The sequence below is a fragment of the Contarinia nasturtii genome, unplaced genomic scaffold, assembly GCF_009176525.2.
Source record: "Contarinia nasturtii isolate CC-2019 unplaced genomic scaffold, AAFC_CNas_1.1 Cnas_scaffold_2291, whole genome shotgun sequence".
NCBI lineage: Eukaryota > Metazoa > Arthropoda > Insecta > Diptera > Cecidomyiidae > Contarinia > Contarinia nasturtii.
This window is the reverse complement of record NW_022199614.1, coordinates 547,299-559,033: the sequence shown is the minus strand read 5'-3', so window position 1 is coordinate 559,033 and position 11,735 is coordinate 547,299. Positions and strand designations below refer to the sequence as shown.

At 30.7% G+C, this 11,735-nt stretch overlaps 1 long non-coding RNA gene across 4 annotated transcripts; it reads left to right on the top strand.

Moving 5' to 3' along the window:
• The first annotated feature begins 8,207 nt into the window (after nt 1–8,207).
• Nucleotides 8,208–10,854, top strand: LOC116348148. 4 transcript variants are annotated; one of them, XR_004201764.1, is made up of 6 exons: nt 8,208–8,279; nt 8,387–8,616; nt 8,676–8,947; nt 9,125–9,318; nt 9,536–9,985; nt 10,093–10,854. It is a non-coding gene; the product is annotated as an uncharacterized LOC116348148 (long non-coding RNA). The 4 variants fall into 4 exon arrangements; XR_004201765.1 differs by having other exon boundaries at nt 9,536–10,018; XR_004201766.1 differs by having other exon boundaries at nt 8,700–8,947; nt 9,536–10,854.
• The last annotated feature ends 881 nt before the right edge of the window (nt 10,855–11,735 follow it).

Below are 11,735 nucleotides of genomic sequence, written 5' to 3'. Positions count from 1 at the left end.
AGTATGAACAAGCTCATTTCTGTCCAGGTAAGTACATAAAAGTCAAAACACGCGTTTCAAATCATGAACATTTTGTTGACTTGTTACCAAGTGGTTCGCAATTGCAGACCACAGATAAAAAACACACACATTTGATGGGATTTTACAATTCAGTAATCATTCATTCGTTGATTCATCGGTATTTGCAAATGATAAATAATACTGCATTTGTTGCATTTCATTACCGAAATATTAACTATAAGTCGTAAAATTATTTTTAAGAAAATATTAAACGTCACTGACAACTTACACTTATGCTAGTGTATAGTAGAACTTTGGCAGATCAAATAACTAAAGTATCATTCAAAAATATATAATATTTTTAAAATTTGATTAAGCTACCTACAGGCAATAGTTGTTTTAATTTGTTAGTATTTTTAAGTTAGAAGTGGATTATCAAGTTTTGAACGATATACTTCGAACTAACCCTTGACGTGATGCTGTTATCGAACAACAAACACGTTTTCGACTTTATTCAAGTGACTTGATTAATTTAAAAATAGTCAACGTGCACTGGATTGGTTGACTGCAAAAAGTGAGCCGTTCGAAGATAGAAACAGCACACCTACATTGTATGGAATCCAACAGGTTGATTTAAACACTGAAAATGACATGTAGGCTGGAGAGTCAATTTTCCACATTCAGTAGTTTTGGATATATCAAAATATGAAACTAATAGAATGAATCATGAAACTTCATTCATATCAATTTAAACGCGTAGATGTGTACAATTGTACATTGATGTCGAAGACGAAAACGAACAACAAATATGAATATTGCATATTAGAAAAAATGAGAAAAGAACAAAAAAAAATAGTAAAAGGATTACATATTCGGGAGTTCCCATCGAATTCAATGCATATTTGATCATCGTGAATAAGAATGATTCTTTTCGGAATTGCCGATTATACATCCTTATTCATCACTGAACTAACTATATATATTTCTATGAGTCATTCATTTTTTTAATATTGACAATTCTAAAAGGTGGTTTTCGTATCTAATTGTATGCACTGTGCAGGCTTTTATTAATTTTTACGTTCATAATGTGGGTAAATCATGATTGTACGAGAGTAAACTCTTGGATGGAAGGGCAAATGGGCAAAGTGACAAATCAGTGCAGCCGTAACTGATGACAATGTAAACGGTTAGATCTAAACATTTTATTATTTTATAATTTTTGTTGACTTCTATATTGTGAAAAAAAAAAAATTAAATCAGCAATGTTAATGTATGTTATGATTTGGTCAATATTTTTTAAAAGAAATTCAATAAATTTTATGCACGCCATAATTAAATAATCAAGATTTTCATATCTTTGGAGGAAGAAAGATATTATTGTAATGTATTTGTATTGTTCAATAACAACAACAGCAAAAAGAAAGTGTTCGTACGGCTTCTCAAAAATAAATTGGAAAATTTAGCATCCATATAAAAGAAAACGCTGCATGTATATGGGGCTGGATTCTATATACCCTGTATAAGAGCTCCGAGAAATATTTACTTCGTTATGTATCAATTAAATTGACATGTTCATGACTACAACGTGATGTCAAGTTTTTCATAGCCAAAAATAATATTTTCTACAAATAAAATTGAATACAATTACTCCAATTCTTTTGAACGAAACTCATTTCATTCCGTTATTTCACGCAGATTGGAATGAAATTTGGGTGAAATCTTTATTTAAATCGCCCATTATGTATGATATGTTTTGTTAATATGTTCTTTATATTTGAATCCTGTTTAGGTGATGCTTCTCCAACTTTACGAGTATTCTTACTTCCACCACAATTAATTGAAAAACTCATGGAAATTAGTCGCCGTCTACTTTTGGTTCTTATTCTCATCCATAATAAAAACCAAAATCAACACATTAAATAATGACTTTCTATATATTCATTTTCAAATTGTGCTTGCCATTTATTGTGTTTGTGTGTATTAATCGAAGATTGACACCGGCTGCACACCATAATAAACAGCAGCAATAACATGTCACTAATAAAACGCAGACAAAACAATGTTAAAAGCATCCAATGGAGTGTTGTTGTTTTTTAAAATGTCAAGTAATATATTTGTCAGCTGAATTAAAATGATTTGATTGTTGCTATCACATTTTGAATCAAAATCTTTACTTTCTTTCTTTTGTAAACTAAAAGCAACACATTCATGACGAATTAAATACAATGAAATAATTCCTTATCAATTATTTCCCTAACGTTATATTTATATATGCGTATTTGTACTTGAAATAGCCAAAAGGAAGATGTGACAGATACTCTAAACTCAGATTACTTTGAAACAGTTTGTCGTTGATCATTTATTTCAAGTTCAAACTGTAAATTGCGAGCGACACAATAGGTGAACACACCTATTTCGATAATTGCTTTTATGACATAAAATCAACTCTCGCAAGTCATTAGAAAAAAATCATCATATAAGATTGTGAAGTAAAATACAAGATTTTGACATAGATAATTTCTATCGATAGTTCTTTCTTTGGCGTCATATAATCTACGTCAGAAAAATTTATAAAATTCACACAAAGCTATAAACCATTGGGTTCGAATATGAAAAAAGAATTTGCCACGATATAAAACACAATCAATTTGGGATACAAACAGTTATTCTAAACGAACATCAATGTTGCGAAAAATATATTTCTGTTGTTAGTTTTCAAAAGTAAGGTCCAATATTTCAGCTTTATTTTTAAATGAGTCAAGGTGATATGCAAATTAAAAATTATAAAAATACTCTCCAGAAATTATATAAAATTGTGAAAAAAAATTATTTTGTGAATGAAATGTTTTTAGAAGTTTCAAGTGATGAGTTGGTGTCAACGTTTTGCAATCAACACAATAACCATTGTTTAGTATAGAAACTCGATAAAGTCCGTTGATTTCGAAATTAATGTGTTATGCTTATGCTCTTTGGAAAACATCTTTTTTAAAAGCATGAATTTCATAGAAAATTTTGATGAAAAACGCAGCTTTGGAATATCAAAAAAGAATTGATAACATTGCTCATTAATTAAATTAGCTGATGGTAACTTTATTTACATATTCGAATGAAATGTGTTATCAATATTCATTCAGCGATGATACTCTGTCAACAGGTTTCAACCATAATACGTTGTAGGCGAATAAAATTATTATCGTCATAACGGTCAAAGTCAACTTTTGTTTTTGACCATTTTAATTTTGTGATTAAAGCACACACCGATTATTTACACACGAAATTATTTTTACTGCGCAAAACAACAGAGGCGCTTTGAATATTTTCGTGAGATTTTTTATGACTTCGATGCAATATTCAAATTTGAATCCGGTTTTTCGTGAATTTAATTCAATAAACTGATTCTATATTGGATATGGTCACGGCTGCAAAATCCATCTACTAGATGACGGTGTGAATATGTTAGTTTCAAATTCATTCATTATTAACACCACATTCAATTGAACTTCCATAATAATAAAAATCAGTTTTAGTCACTTTAAAGTCATTATTATATTAGTTATTATTGCTTCAAATTCGAAAATATAGTATTAATCCGTTTAGGTCTTTTAAATATTCATGAACATAGACAGGGAAAAATGACGTCAGAACTGTCTCTCACATTGGTTATGCATACTTAATTAGCTAGACATTGTGGACACAAACAACTAATTCAGAATATTCTTTATTAATTGTACATGTATTTCAATATCAATAAGTCAAGGTGATTTGCTTGGTGTGCTTTTTTTGGAAAAAGTTAACCAAATTATATGATGCTTTTCATAATTTTTGCATTACCAACTAAACCATTCTCTCATTTCATTCAACAGAATTTCAATTATTACCGTGTGTAAACAAAATTGAAAATTCAATAAAGACATATAATTTTACGTTTCATCATTCCGCTATGCTTTTTATCTCCAACAAATTTGTATGCATTCGTAAACAAAACCAAAAACAAAAAACGTCAACAAATTAACAGCAGAAGAAGAAGAAGAAGAAGAAGAAGAAGAAGAACTTGCTTTATGATATCATCATCGATTTGTTCATTGATTTTATATGGCGATCTTCATTCATTATTCACGTTTACCTGAAATGGACCATTTCATTGAATTCAACCTCTCAAACAGATATTTCGAAGTCTTACTGGCGCACTATTTGTACACACTTTTCGAATAAGAAAAAATTAGTGAACAGTGGCAATCTCTATCAATTCAAGTTTCAAGAAAAAAAATTGTGGCTACTTCAAAAATCGTTGCGCATTTTACATAACCGAACATATTAAATTTTCAAAGAAGAAAAACACTGTTGACGTTTATAAACAGAGATGCACGCAAACAAATTTAGTTGGTTAGAAGAGAATTCAAATAAATGTATGGCTTATCAAAATACTGAAAACATCAAATTTATACCTTTTTAGTCTGTGACTTTATTATTCTCCGTTTTATCTTATTTTTGACTGTTTTATACCAAAACACAACAAGTTGTGCTTAATTTTGAAAATTGAAATTATTAACGTTCAAATTATTTTGAATTACGAAATAAACGAACGAGAACAATGAAATGATTTTTTCAAACGAAATGCAATTATTTAATTGTATAGATTTTGAACCGGTTTAATGTGTGCTGAATGGATTTGCGAAATAAAATTAGATATGAACACAGACCATGAACACTTAAGTCAATCGGTGTTTTATTATAGTACAAAATGGAAAATACTGCCAGAATACAATATGTTGTATTCATTCGACCAAACAATATTTTACTTCGCACAAAGACCAAGGGCCATATTGTGTACACAGAACACATGTTCACACTCATATATATATCACCTTTCTGTTTTGGCTTTCTCTCATGCATAATTTCCGTGATAATTATCGTCTTCTTCTTACAAGCGATCAGTCAAGCGGACTGTAATTTACTTTACTTATTCTTTCTCTGTTTCAGAACTCAAGTATTTACAAGTCAGATAAAATAACAAACAAATGTAGCTCGACTTGGTGCCTAACTCACTTACTGAGTTTGGTCCCATACATGATGACAACATTTTTTTTTCTCTGTTATTCTCTTTTTATATTTTACGGCGACAGTTTTACCGTATTTTTAAATTGAGGAACAAAATGAATATATGGCGATGTGTGTGCTTCTAAAACAAAAATAACTCGAATTCATCATATATGGAAAGATACGTTTGTCGTGAACAGAAACAAGCTAAACGAAAGCCTGAAATATCAAAATATGAACATCAATCGCATTAAGAACAAAGTTCTTAGTATGCTAACCGTGTGCTAAGAAGAAACACTTAGAAAAAAAGAGAGAGAAGGAGAGAGAAAGAGAAAGAGAGAAGGCACCGAGTTGATCTTATGTGTGTGTTTATTGCAATGTGTGTTTTGATAGATACATTGAGAATGCAGCCATTTTGGAATTTGTTGATGGCAGGCGCATACTTTCAGTTTTACATACTTTTTTATTCGCAGTTCTTCAGCGATTCTCACTACACAATTTGTATTTTGATATGTAATCAAAGATAGTTGTCGAATATACTTTGAGTATGACACGAGTATTGTCTCCAGCGGGTAAATATTCATACGGTGAAATGTGTTATGCAGTATCAGTACATGGACTTCCAGATTCTAGAATCCAGAAAATAGATTTGATATCGATAGTTTTCGCGCGACAACATTATTAGCATTTATTTTTGCCAAACCGAATTTTAAACCATAACATATGAGATTTTATGTAACTTACCTGAAAACTTTGAATATGTTCCGCACAAGAAATATGTCGTTTCCTTTTTATCTCGTTTAATTTGATGTAAATAAAATATGTTTATCCAAAAATCGAGCGATGCAAAATTTCAAAAAATCGATTATGATCACAATCAATCGCTTCGTTGCCTTCATATGATTTTAATTTATCTTTTTTTTTGAATATTTGATCCAGTGTTTTATTTAAATTATAAAATTCTCTCTTTTAGCGAAATTCTGGTCGTTCAAACTTTTCTTTTTGTTCTCATAATTCAATCATGAGTTTTATATAAGGTGAAAAACAGCGTGTTCATGATATTTGTTGCGATAAGAATCACTTTCACTATATATATTTTTACGGATTCAGTTGTTGTTAGAACTTTCAAAAATCGTTTTATTCGTTTTTCCAAAGGGTGTTCATTATTTTTTAATTGTGCAAATTGCTTGTATGAAAAACTCGTTCTGTTGTATGAAATATTCTTTCGACCATAATAATACGAAAAGAAAAACTAATAATAAAAATTAATGACGAAAACAACGTCACTGCATATAAAAGTAAAGTTATTTTCAATTAACGACTTTCGGTTTGTGTTAAATGAATGACGTTCACAATTCTATTCGAAAGCACAATTTTCTGCTGCTATAATTCTGCACAGGTTTTGACAGCACTTTGTATGTGTTGTTTTTTCGTTTTGAATGAAAAATAATAAAAAAATCTTTCAGTCACTTTTTCGGAGTCTTTCATTGAATCAATCGTCGATTGGTAAAACCAAGTGCATATTAAATACCGCACACATGTAGAACCCGCACAAGCAGCTGTCAGAGTCAGTCAGTCAGTGTGTGTTTGTAGATCTACTGTAGTTGCATACAACGAATACGTAAAGAATGAAATAAACAACAAACCACTACAACTACATAAGACGAACCCGAAATGTTTGTTTCTTAATTGACTGCACTCGATCCATGTGAATTTGACGATACTCAACAAGGTTTTATCTTGTTCGCTTTTGCATCGTTTTCCTTAGCGACGAAACTGTTTTATTTATTCTGTCTTTTTATGACTTAAATTCACAATTCATGTTTATCTTGTGTTCCAGATTTAATTCACACGTCTTGATCTCACAGATATCGAATGAATTGTCGTGATTTTATGAATCTGTTAAGATGTGCTACTTTTTCTTCTTCCGAATTTAATTAGCAAATGTCAATTTCAATACTCTTTGGTTTGGTTTTTTTGAACACAATAAAAACCAATTCAAAACTAAAAATGTTGAATTTTTATTACGATTTATAGAATTGAATATGTTTCATTTGCGTTTTTGTTGTTCAGAAATGTTTTGAACGCAAATTAAGATTATATGTGAAACAAAACTAAGCCGAATAAATTGATGTGTTTAAAATCGTATCTCAATTGGCTTTCAACGCGGTATTTCAACTTCTTGCGCTCCAGTTCAATGTAATGCCAAAGTATTGGTTGGTTGGTTAAATTGTATGGCAACTAATGTATGTATATACACTCATTAGTTTGCTCTTCAGCAAAGCTCACTGCAAAATTCTTATAACTGTAAATTCTCGCGCACATTCGGCGTACGCGAAAACAAGAATATGCGATTGTTGGTGAGTTTTCTATAATGTATGTCAAAATGCGTTCCACTCAGTGTGTACTCGTTGTATTTGGTCCAGGTAGTAACTTGCTTGACAGTGGTCAATCCGAATAAAAACGATATTGTTTGATACAAAAAAAATATTTCATGTATGTTTGATTTTGTCAAAAAAAATTAAAACTGAATTTAATTTAATACCGATGAAAATTACTTAGAAAAAACTATTTTATTTATCCTCGAACGGTGAGTAGAATATGCTGTGTGTAATCTGTTTCAATGTGCAATGTCGTATGAATGCGCACCACTAACTGTTTGCCTTTTTCGCGAATTCATTCAACTCCAATATTTTTGTTATGTTTTCTGTGTCTTGTAGTGTGTGGTGGTAGGTGTGTATATGTGTTAATGTTGGTATTTGTGTGCGTAGGCTGTATGGTCCATATCTGGGCATGTGCGTGTCAGTGTGTTTGTTTTTCTTTGCTCTTCGAATTTCGAACAAAGTGTTGTAGTACACCATTTTCAACATTATCGATATTCATATCGCATACATTTTATATATGTTTTATATTTCGATTTGGCTTATATTCGTATGCAATACATCGAAACGACGCTCTCTTTAAATTTTCTTGCCAATTTAAAATATTCTCATTTTTTGCTTAATTTTTAATTGTTTTGTTTAAGAGATGTTCTTTATAATAAAATTAATAAAAATAAAACGATTTAATTTAAAAATCCTTTGGGCTTTAGCTTTGTGACGACCTTGTTCGAAATTCGAAAAGTCATCAGGGTACACTCAAATTATTATTTGACATTTTATGACGGATTTCAAAATTCAAACTCTTTGTTGTATAAAACTAAACAATAACATTGATTTAATTTATTTTTATTTGGATTTATTGTAAGTAACGTTTCAACTTTTTTATGATGATTTTTTAGTTTTCCAAAATAGTGGTTTTCACCCAATTTACCACAAAAAACTAATTTTAATTTTCTATTATAATATAGTTTAACAAAAGAATCCAAACCAGAGCGATTAGCGTTACCCAAAATGTACTATTGGAAAAACTGGACGCTAAACTCTGTGAATGCACTTCAAATGGAAGACGATGCTGCGAACACCAATGATCATCATCAACAACAACAACAACCGGAACAAGAACATGAATATCGAAAGCTGCAATTTACCATTGTTTGGCTTCCAGACATTGTTGCGGCAAGGGGCATAATGTACAAAGGTACAATTTTCTGTTGTAATTTATTTTGAATAACATTAACTCAAATTCATTGATTACAGCTCTGTGTTTCATTTTTGATTTAGCATTGATAAGTTTGTTTGTAAGACCACCACAACCTCGAAGACCACCGTATCGTAAAAAACCACCGGTACGCAGACAGCCAAAAGAAAATGTAAATTTTCTTCCAGTCCAAGTAAACAATAATGATCAACCAGCATCAATCAATTGAAGAAAAGAAAACTTGTTAACTAAAATAGTTATTACCAAAGTTTGTTTTTGTGGCTTTGATTTGTACATAATATCTGAGATATTGTGTATAAAGTACCCCACGGTAAGACTAATTTTACTAACCAATTGATTACAATTTTTATTGGTGTTGATTTTTAAGCTCTATTTTAATTAACATATTGATTTCAGTTCATAGGGAATTTTATGCATAACTCTTTTTGTCTCTTTTTTTCATTTCATTATGACGTTAAATTCGACTGAAACAACACACAACTGCAAGCCCGCATTCGACCATCAATATATACCCCGATAATGGATGAATTTGCTCCAACAATTGTTTAGTGAGTAGTTTAACAAAAAGATGGCACCAAAAAATACACCTGGTCAACGAATTTACATTTCGCCGGAAAAATATTTATCTATTTCTTTCGGAACTACTGATGGGAAAACTCTGACATTGCACAAATATTAAACGTAAGTGGTCTGACGATATAAATTTTGTTGAAATTCTCGGTAATATTGCTTCTGATGTAGCCACTATATTTTAGGTTAAAGACAAAGACAGCTCATAACTAAAATCAAATTATATTTAGATTAAACATTATATTTAGCTCATAACTAATCAATATATTAGGTATTTGTTCGAAATTTAAAATATGTGATCATTTTTTTATTTTCAAAATATCAATAGGCACACTCTTTACAAGACAATTTGCCACCGCCTACAGCACTTTGGATGTTGATTTAAGAGCTGACAGCCGAGGAAATATCTGGTCTGTCGTCCAAATTAAATATCAAACAAATTTATCAAATATTGTTTGGAGTCATTGCTCGGACCAATCATATCACTGCTAAGAGATTCTCTCGAAACTGATGTTGTTCCACAAATATGGAAGACATCATATGTACGACCAGTTTACAAAAACGGTGACAGAAACAACATCGAATATTACCGGAGTGTTGCTCTTCAGTCTTCAGTGTATGGTGTCTAAATTACTTGATTCAATCGTCACAAACCATCTCAATCTATATCTGACGAACATTGTTTACGAAAACCAGCATGGATTCATCAAGAACAGGTCAACAACGATAACAAACTTGGCAGAATTTACATCAAATACGATTATCAACATGGGTAAAGGTACCATTTAGCATCGCAAAGGTTTTTGATTCTGTAAACATCAATTACTAATTCAAAAGCTAGAAATAATGGATCTTAAAATGGATCGAATCTTATTTGTTTCACAGATATTGGATACCAAATCAGTCAAATCATTTGATGAAGGTAATCGATCAAGTTTTTCTCACCGATAAAATTGTCTAGAATGTGTTGGAAGAACACATAAGATGGTAAACGATGTTTTTTTTTATTGCTATGAGACCCTTTAAAATGAAACGGGCGTTAAAATCGCGATGTGAATAATGCTTTGAAGAAAATTGAGTGGTATCCAAATTTCCTTCATTTTTCTACATTTAGCCCACTTTAAAATAAATAGATTCATATTCATTTCCGTCAGCAGAAATGTGTATTTTTTTAATGATAAATGTCTCTTGTTGAACCAAAATTTTATGTTATGAATTACTATTAACGTAATGTGCCCAGTTACAGGAGACCTAATAAGCTTGTTTGAATTTGAACTATTCTAGAGAAAAAAATATGTTATATTTCTTATTACTCTTTTCGTAGATCGCTTCGTTATTCATTTCTCTCTCAAAATATTTCTATATATTGGGTGTATCAATTAATTTTTACCGCTGACTGTTAGATGTCGCCACTTGTCCGAGATATCGTTTCGAAATGCTGAAGAAGTGCGAAAATGGATCGATGACTGGATAGCTTCAAAAGATGAGGAATTCTTTCGACGCGGAATCGACAAGCTACCAAGAAGATGGGCGGAAGTCATAGCTAACAATGGGCAATACATCGGTTAAAAAATATTGTACGCTTTCTTTAAAATAAACTTACATTTTCACCCAAAAAACGGTAAAAATTAATTGATACACCCAATATTTCACAAAGCCTTTATTTTATTCATTTTATTTCTATCGAATATATCGAGAAGAGAGTATGTTATTCAGCGCTTATGGCTGATATCTGAATAAAAACATACTCTCCTCTCGATATTTTCAATAGATTTATAAAAAACGGAAACAAGTCAACTTGCCTTGGTATCGGACTTGTAGTGTTTGCTGATGTGCCAGTTATCGGACAGAGAGTTGGTATCAGTTATCGGACATAGTTTTCAGACAATAAAAGAAAAGCGAGAACGGAAAAATCATGAAATTGTTTTCATTCGATAGGCGATAAAAACTTGATTATTTGGAAAATATGTTCAAAATATTTTATTTTGGATTTTCCGACAAAATTTCGAATTCTCGTATTTATTAAGATGAAAAGAATGTCAATTTGGACACTATTTTCAAGAGTATATTAACGCGATAATTTTGGAGAGAAATGTTTAAACATTATATAAAAAGAATCAGAAAAATTCACTGAATAAAAATATTTTGAAATTAAAATACAATTTTATTATTGAAGTAAACATTTCACTTAGTGGAACAATCCTTTCTGTTTGAAGAACTCTTTAACACAAGAGCGTATATCGTGTCCGATAATTGGGCATTACGATTTTGTATGAAAATGTACCAGATATCGGACATTGGAAAAAACGTCAAATTAAACGCTTTAAAAAAATTCAATTCGATAAATTGTAATAATTTTCAAAAAATTCAAAATCTTCGCTTCAAAAATATATAATTATTGCAGCATAGGAAATTGAAATAATTTAAAAAAAAACCATTCTAATGTTCACTTGAACTGTTCTACATGTCCGATAACTGGGCAAATACCATAAATAAAACACTTTTTCCTGCCCAGTTCTAGGACAGGT